Source organism: Heptranchias perlo, chromosome 27 (genome assembly GCF_035084215.1).
Source record: "Heptranchias perlo isolate sHepPer1 chromosome 27, sHepPer1.hap1, whole genome shotgun sequence".
NCBI lineage: Eukaryota > Metazoa > Chordata > Chondrichthyes > Hexanchiformes > Hexanchidae > Heptranchias > Heptranchias perlo.
Window position 1 is genome coordinate 34,201,862 of NC_090351.1, and position 6,764 is coordinate 34,208,625.

Genomic DNA, 6,764 nt, shown 5'->3' on the forward strand with positions numbered 1-6,764 from the left:
ATTGTATTTTGCAAGTAGATTGGAACAGGAGTAGGCCATTCAGCCCCTCAAGCCTGCTCCTATCCAATTCGATCATGGCTGATCTGTACCTCAACTCCATTTACCCGCCTTAGCTCCATATCCCTTGGTACCCCTACCCAACAATGTAAAATTCAGTACCTCAAAGCTTACTGTGAGAAAAACTGATGTTGGAGAGACCCTCAACTATTTTAGTTTTAATACTTTATTCCCAATGGGAGCTAACTCCTAGCTTTTATTTTACAGGTCTTATGGTCTCCAGAAATATTTAGCTTCTGTGAAGCAGCCAGTGATTGTTTTTTCTCACATTATTAATGGAGCTGGAAATTCCCCTGAACTTCCCCGAATTCTAGATCGATGCCTGAACTGCTTGTGTCCATTGTTCGGGCTACTGACTGCAGCATACAGAGACTTGGCATCAACCCAAGCAGCTAAGGCACTCGGATTGCCAGTCGTGAAAACCAAACAAAGAGGATTTCTTTATTCAAGATCTGTAACTGGGCAACATTGGCAACACGAAGAGGAGGTTTGTTTTCAGAAGCAGGAAAGGAGGATGAGCAAAATACTTTCGCCCGATTCGTCCCATTTCTACCTTCTTCTGTTGATCTGGTTAATTGATTGGAATATGAGCTGTGTCAATCATTAGAGACTGTTAAAGGAACCAGATATGTTTCTTCAAAATAATTGATTCTTAATGAGAAATTATTTTTATATTACAAAAGAGAAACTGCATAAAGAGTTGGATTGTTAGACCAGTAGCTGAAGCAGGAGTTACCAGTGAGAAACTAGTGAGTTACCAATAAGTTACCAATTCAACATCACCAAGTCACCATAGTTAACAATCTGACATCACCAAGTCGTCATAGTTACCATCACTGAGTTACCTTGATGCAATGTCGCTGTTGATTTTACTAATCCACCAGCACCTAGTCATTGTAGAGCTGCTAATCAATTGGAATCGCCATTGAGTTAGCAGTTCACATCACTGGGTCACCATAGAGCCAATAATCCAACATCAGTAAGACACTGAGTTACTAGTCTAAAGCCTGTACGTTGAATTCTGCTTCATTTCTTAATATTTCTTACAGCTACAAGAATTATGTTGATAAAGGAGATTATTTTAAATTGTTCTTGTCGACCTCAGTTGGTTCCTGGTATCTCTGAAAATGTTGGAAATATGAGATTTTGATGTGAAAAGAGTTTAAAGAAATGTCCACCTTTGTGCAAGAAAAATGTGGATTTCACAATAACCTCCTTAAAAATTATTTTTAAAATGTAATGTCACCAAAATATCTTGCCTAAAATATGTACAAATTGTGTAAGGATTGGAGGGGAATTATCCGCTATGATAGGATTATGCCCAAAAGGAGGGGAGGTTTGTAACAATGGCGGGTTCATACTAACAAGGAGGGGGTTATCGATCATTGGGAGTCCATGTTTATGTGAGGGCATTAAGGTGACGTGATTGATCCCATTCTCTGCATCTAGAGCACAAAAGGTGATGTGGATCAACTCATACCAAATACTGGCAACCGTAATCGGCTTACAGGTAACAATAGGAAGAGTTCTAATTGTGAATGACTGATATGCTTTTCCCCTCCTCCTCCACCTCAGAATCTCTCCCCCTCGATCAGTGCTGCTGTGCTGAAGTCAAGGGAGTCCAGGCAACAACAGAAAATACGACAGGAAAATATTAACTCGGGGTTGACAATAAACACAAAGTAAGCTAAAAGACTCTGGCCCCGAAATGCCTTGGGTTGTAATCCTGGCAGTTTGATACCCTCCAGCACTGACCCCACCAGAATTTGCAGGGTACATTGGAGGACACTTAATTTGCCTAGGCCAGGTGAGCACTTTCACCACTTTGGGTGCATCTCCGGCACCCGCCTGCCCTTGACCATAGGAAACTCCGGCACTGGACTGCTCGTGTCTGAGAGGTTGCGCAAACTCCCCGCCCCCCCCCCCCCAACCCTGTCAATGGTCTTATCAGCCCCCTGTGTAGAAAGTTCCTTGGGGACCAGGCCCTTGTGGAGGTCAGTATGCCTCCACTCGCTGGGCAGACCAGCCGTCACTAATATGCCAGTCCCACTGGAGCTTGAGGAGCAGGAACTCCCAATTTAGGGGTGTTCCCCACCCCTGGCTATCGTTTGCCTTGTATGGGGCAAATCAAGGAAATTCCTGGAAACCCTGGAGATCTAGTGTGAACTGGGGGTTCTGCCAGTCTCCCGTGGAATTTTGGGGCCTTTCATATTTGTAAAATAAAGTAAATATAAAATTTAACAGCTACATAATATATCACCATTGTAATCTGTGTCACCTTATATTCTAGACAGACCATTTTAAGAAAAGCCTTGAGTGCCATCTGATCATGTCCTACTGCCAGATGCCCAAAGAGGGGTACAGTGCCCCTTTGGTGTTCTGTAAAAATACTGGCGAACTGTATGTGAAGGTACTGACATGGAGGGATGGCGAGGAATACAAAGCTAATCTCTGGACATACGATATCATAGAATTTTCATTTACTTCATCTAAGAATTGATGTATATATGCACTGCCAATTTCTAAATGCACTTCTTTTGTGTCTAAATGTTCACTATTATGTACTTTTTTTTTGTTCATTTATCATATCCTATCATAAATGTTATATTTTTGATCCATTGCGAAGATCATTTTCTTGAAATTCTGTGATATTGCCCCATCTCCGGCACTTACCACTGCCAATAACCTAATCTGTGAATTTATCACTTCAAAACTCAACTTTCCAAATGCTCTTCCGAGCAGCCTCGCTCCCCTCCCCGCCCCTGCACACATACGTTGCCACTTGCTCAGAATTCCATGGTCCCTGTCCTCACCTGTACAAGTTCCTGAACTCCCATGATGCCATCTTTACCAAACACCTGAGCCACACTGAACTGTGCCTTCAATTGTCTCCATGGTTTTATCCCACCCCGCCCCAACCCCATGTTTCAGGGTGCACACTCTGCTCCTCTGGCACCGTTCCATTCCTTGTTCCCTCTGCTCCACCCACCATCATTTCCATAACTGCTACAACAACAACTTGCATTTATATAGCACCTTTAACGTAGTAAAACGTCCCAAGGCGCTTCACAGGAGCGTTATCAAACAAAATTTGGCACCGAGCCACATAAGGCGATATTAGGACAGGTGACCAAAAGCTTGGTCGAAGAATTAGGTTTTAAGGACCGTCTTAAAGGAGGAGAGAGAGTTAGAGAGGCCGAGAGGTTTAGGGAGGGTATTCCAGGGCCTAGGCAGAAGAAGGCACGGCCACCAATGGTGGAGCGAAGAAAATCAGGAATGCACAAGAGGCCAGAATTAGAGGAGTGCAGAGATCTCGGAGGGTTGTAGGGCTGGAGGAGGTTACAGCTAGGCCATGAAGGGATTTGAAAATAAGGATGAAAATTTTAAAATCGAGGCTTTGCCGGACTGGAAGCCATTGTAGGTCAGCGAACACGGGGGTGATGGGTGAACGGGACTTGGTGAGAGTTAGGATACGGGCAGCAGAGTTTTGAATGAGCTCAAGTTTATGGAGGGTGCAAGGTGGGAGGCCGGCCAGGAGAGCATTGGAATAGTCAAATCTGGAGGTAACAAAGGCATGGTGGAGGTTTTCAGTGCAGGTGAGCTGAGGCAGGTGTGGAGATGGGCAATGTTAGAGGTGGAAGTTGGTGATGGAGAGGGTATGGGGTTGCTGAAAGCCCTTTTCTAAATCCCTTTACAGTGCCAATTTTCAAAAGCCACCAAAATCACCTCTCTTCGACTGTGCCTTCAATCCCGTCCCTGACTTTTGTTTTCTCCTTTTTCATCCTGCTTTCTGTCAATTGTTATTTTCCTCTGCCCTGCAAAGCACTTTGAGACATCTCTCTACACGAGGAGCACTGCACACATTGAAGTTGTCGTTGCCCATTTTCATCCATTCGAATTAGCTGGAGTCTCTGCAATGCTGCACACGTGGCAGCAACAAACCCAGAGTGGGGGTCATGATGAAGAGATCAAGAGAAGTCAGCAGACAGTGCCATAGGACACACGAGTGAGGAATGTTAAATAAGAACAAGGCCAAATATTTGTATCATCGGAATATAGGAACAGGAGTAGGCCATTCAGCCCCTCGTGCCTGCTCCGCCATTTGATAAGATCATGGCTGATCTGTGATCTAGCTCCATATACCTGCCTTTGGCCCATATCCCTTAATACCTAAGCTAATAACCTTTCTTTGGCACCTGTTCATTAGACTATAAACGCACAAGTCCACTAGTCCTCATGCAATAGCCATCCACTATCGTTGTTCGATCACCTTGAGGTAGTTTACATTTCATTTCCATAGGTATAGTATTTTTAAAAAGTCTAACCTGTATTCTCTCAAGGGCAATTAGGATGGGCAATAAATGCTGGCCTCGCCAGCGATGCCCACATCCCATGAACGAATTTTAAAAAAATTACCTGAAGAAACACTTCAACTAGTTCAGTTTCAGTATTTATATGAAGTATGCCCCCCTGAATAAAGATTGAAATGGGAACAGGAAAAATGGCACTGATCTGGGACTAATATAGATTTAAAGAGAAAACCAGGTGGCAGTGACAGATTTGTTCCCTATTGACGCTAGAACAAAATGTTGGGATGGAACGGATTCTGTATTTGACAGCACTGAGGTGTGAAAGTGTGAACTGGGCTGAAGGTAGGGTTGCCAACCCTGGTTGGACATATTCCTGGAGGTGTCAACACATGATCTTTTGCCTCCAACTGCCCTGCCCAGTCAAACAGCCTTTTTTTCCTATCTCCAATATTTTTATAACTAATAAACAAAAGTGTTCAAAGAAAATTTTTAAACACCACAGTGATTTTTCTCCCGGGTTGTCCCGTGGATTAATCTTTAATTCCTGGAGAGTCCAGAACAATCCTGGAGGGTTGGCAACCCTAGCTTTTGTTTTATTCGTTCATGGGATGTGGGTGTCGCTGGCGAGGCCGGCATTTATTGCCCATCACTAATTGCCCTTGAGAAGATGGTGGTGAGCCGCCTTCTTGAACCGCTGCAGTCCGTGTGGTGAAGGTTCTCCCACAGTGCTGTTAGGTAGGGAGTTCCAGGATTTTGACTCAGACCTCGGAGTAAGATTTTCTCTGTGCGCTGTGTGTAACCCAATCACACACTCATTTTTAAATGGGCTCAGTGTTTTATTACACAGAGTGCACAGAGACAATCTTCTCCCTTGATATTTGACCTAGTATAACTAAAAGACTTTAAATGCTAAGCTGACTCATTGATTGGACTTCTTGCTGAGATGGATGTCCATCCCCGAACCAATTTTTCCTAAATGCCTATTTGCTTTGCAACAAAGGGTTGCTGTGTTTTTTTTTAAGCGAGCTTCGTGTATCTTTGACGTTATCGTCCGCAGGAGCACTATGACATAAGAAGCACATCAGCAGGATTTGCAGCCATTTTCATGGTAGCACATACAAGCTCATTTAAGTTCTGTCTGCCAGCCAGGGGACAACGTATAAAGGTTTTACTGCAAGTGTGACACACAGATGTGCTTGATGTTTTGCTCCATGTGAGACATGTTTTGACAAGTTGGATGTTTTACCAGTTAAGTGTGATCACCTTGATATGTTTGGTGTATTGCATGTTTTACCCTGTGATGTGACATGAGCTGGCCTTGTGTTGAGGGTCATTTCTGCTCTTTTATATTCCGTTCAAGGCATCGACTATATCAAACTGCAGATTAAACATACCGATTACCATGTGACTCATCCTCGTCTTACTTTATGACATGCAGGCTGCTGCCAACTCCCAAGCTCCTGCCAGTTGTTAAGTTCGACTCTAAACACTACCACAGCAGCAAGCTGTATATCCCACCATGACTTGTGAATATAGTAGCATTTTGTGTACGAATAAAACTCAAGCTTCACCAATACTCTGATTCCTAATACCAGTTAATGCAACATATTAAAGGGCAGACCAGAGAGGTTAGCTTGTCTAACTACATTAAAACCAAAATATTCCGCAAGCAACTTCAGAGTCCCTCCAAGTCCCCAGATCCTACTTAAAAGGACTACCTTATACTCGGTCATATTATTAATGTTCTACAATTCTCCTATCTACAATTCAGTGCTCCTGCTGCAGAGCAGCGGGTGACAGGAGTGCATATCACAATTTTGAGTGTGGAACTAATGTGACTGATTCGCAACACTTGTGAATTTCTATCCATGGGTAAAGTGGCATAAAACTTAACCCATTGTTTCAAGATTGTAACACGTCCACGATGCTGTGAAACCACTCAAGCTTCCCTATCCCAATTTGTAACCCATCATGTCAAAAACTATGTACTTCTGGCCTAGTTTTAGTTAGGGCCTGTCTCCCTATTTCCAGTCATTGTACATAAACAGTCTAAAAAAAACACGACGACAGTTCAGATCCCTGTACCAAGCTTACTTAGATAAAAATGTTGGAATATCAGTTCAAACTGGTTTTCAAATTGTTGGCTTGAGGGGAGTAATCTTTGACTAAATGGTGTGACTGATTGAATTGAAAGCTTTAGAGCCAATTATATTGAATTCAGCTGTCAGTTATGAAAAGTCCAAATAACCTTTCACCAGTTGTTGTGGCTTATCATTTAAGTAGCTGGATCTGTTCATTGAGTTGAGTAATCAGAAAATAGTCGAAAGAATAGGAAACTCAGCAGTAAAAGATAAGATAGAATAAGCTAACCCCCGTAATCAGAAAAGATTGGATGAA

General features: G+C 43.0%; 1 protein-coding gene across 1 annotated transcript in view; it reads left to right on the forward strand.

The window, feature by feature from the left end:
- The window catches only part of LOC137344571 (uncharacterized), an 88,495-nt gene extending 82,720 nt beyond the window's left edge, over positions 1 to 5,775 (forward strand). Inside the window, exon 10 of the mRNA XM_068007623.1 lies at positions 265 to 5,775. The gene's annotated coding sequence lies outside the window, so the exon portion shown is untranslated. The remainder of the gene's footprint in view (positions 1 to 264) is intronic.
- Positions 5,776 to 6,764: the final 989 nt, after the last annotated feature.